Source organism: Notamacropus eugenii, chromosome 3 (genome assembly GCF_028372415.1).
Source record: "Notamacropus eugenii isolate mMacEug1 chromosome 3, mMacEug1.pri_v2, whole genome shotgun sequence".
Taxonomy (NCBI): domain Eukaryota; kingdom Metazoa; phylum Chordata; class Mammalia; order Diprotodontia; family Macropodidae; genus Notamacropus; species Notamacropus eugenii.
Genome location: NC_092874.1, coordinates 228566506 through 228568649, shown reverse-complemented (window position 1 = coordinate 228568649; position 2144 = coordinate 228566506). Strand labels below are relative to the sequence as shown.

The 2144-nt window shown below is 39.9% G+C and overlaps 1 pseudogene; it reads left to right on the top strand.

The window, feature by feature from the left end:
- Positions 1–1177: 1177 nt before the first annotated feature.
- LOC140531391 (olfactory receptor 9K2-like) lies at positions 1178–2144 on the top strand (annotated as a pseudogene).

The window sequence follows — 2144 nt, the reverse complement described above, 5'->3', positions numbered from 1 at the left end:
CAAAAAAATTTCACAAAAGAGAGAACAAATGACCAGAAGAACCAGGTAAGGCCTTGGATGGGGCATTACATCTAATGTTTTTCGAGGGAGAGGATTCTAACCTAACAAGGGTGCAAATGGGTGGTAATAGATGGTGGAATGTCAGTTATAGGCACCCCTGAACAGATTTGTTTACCTGCAAAGAAGACTGCATGAAGGGGGATAATATGACTGACTAAAGGTAAATGGATGCCATTTTTATGGAAGGACTTAAATGTTAATATGAGGATTTCAGATTGTACCCCAAAAAGCTGCTTCTGAAGATATTTCAGGAAAGGGATCAGATGGAAAAGGGGGTAATTTAAGAGAAAAATTATCATGAAACACCAGTTTCAAAGGAAAAGAGATTTTTTATTTACTTTTTCAAGGAAATTTTTTTTTCCTCTTTCCCAGATCGAAAACCTCTGAAATAAATACGTATAGCGAAGCAAATCAAATTTCTGCATTGACCACATATACAAACAAACACCTTCTCATTTTGGACAAGTCAATCATTTCTCTGTCAGGAAGTGGGTAGTTTGCTGCATCGCTGGTCAAGATTTCTATTCTTAAAAAAAAAAAACAATAGCAGGGGTATGCATGGAGTTGCTCTGCTAGGTGGGTTACACAGAATGTTTGTATGTATTCTGTATCTCCTTTAAATCAATCCTTTACACACTTTGAGGATCTGTTTCAACCCATCCATGACGCAGGGGCTTCATATGGAGATGATGAAGAGTCCCCTAACTGGATGCCAAGGAAGAAGGGCAGAGAGTGTAGAAAATGTACAAAGTAGTTACTGCTCTCTTTACATCTACTTTGGCTTTGAAGTGTGAGGAGTGTAGGGGAATATCTGGACAGTAAAACAGGGAAGAGAGTGATTGCCCTATCTCCCACACAGCTTCTAAGTATCTAAGAGCATTTAATTGACTAGAATCCAGAAGAGAAATATCTGTCTAGGCTTTTTAAAAGGTACCAGGAATAGTCAAAGGGAATGGCCAAACTAAACATGCTCCATGCCCAAAAAGAAAAATGTATAATATATAAATCCACAAAAATATAATGCAAATTAAATTAGTTATTTGACAGGTATTTAGTAATATCAATTGAATATTTGTCAATAGTGTTATCAGGATCCACAGTGAGAATTCATTTCTTGACCTTGCCTCTCAGCAGGTCTCAGCAATGGGTGAGAGGGGAATAAACAACCTCTCAGAAGTGAATGAATTCATTCTTATAGGATTCCTGGTTGGCCCAGACCTCCAAATCCTCCTTTTCTTCATATTTTTGCTTACCTATAGCATGGTCCTTCTGGGGAACATTGGTATGATTATCCTCATCCTGACTGCTTCCCAACTGAACACACCAATGTATTTCTTCCTAGGCAATCTCTCTTTTATTGATCTTTCATACTCCTCTGCTGTGGCACCCAAAGCCACAGCCAACTCCTTATCTGAGAGTAAAACCATCTCCTTTGCAGGCTGTGTGGCCCAACTCTTCTTCTTTGCTCTCTTTATTGTGACCGAAGCCTTTCTCTTGGCAGCTATGGCCTATGATCGGTTCATAGCCATCTGTTCCCCACTCCTGTACTCTGCCCGGATGTCAAGACGCCTCTGCATCCAACTGGTGGCGGGATGCTACTTTTGTGGATGTATCTCTTCCATCCTTCTAGCCAGCGTTACCTTTAACGTGTCTTTCTGTGCATCTCATGTTATTGAACATTTTTACTGTGACACTCGTCCAATACAGATGCTCTCTTGTTCTAACGTCTTTATTAACAAAGTGGTGGTATATTCTATGTCTGTCATCATTATTTTGCCTACCATCATTGTCATCATGGTGTCCTATGTCTATATCTTGTCTACTATTCTGAAGATCCATTCCAGTGAAGGTCAAATGAAAGCATTCTCCACCTGTGGATCCCATCTGATGGTCGTGAGTTTGCTCTATGGCACAGTTTCTTTTATGTACCTCACACCTGCCAGTAACCCAGAGCTAGTAAAGTAGCCTCTCTGTGTTACACTGTTGTCACTCCTATGTTGAACCATTTGATCTATTCTCTGAGAAACAAGGATGTCAAAGAAGCTCTGAAAAGTGTGTTATGGGGGAAAAAAGGTTTTCTCTAG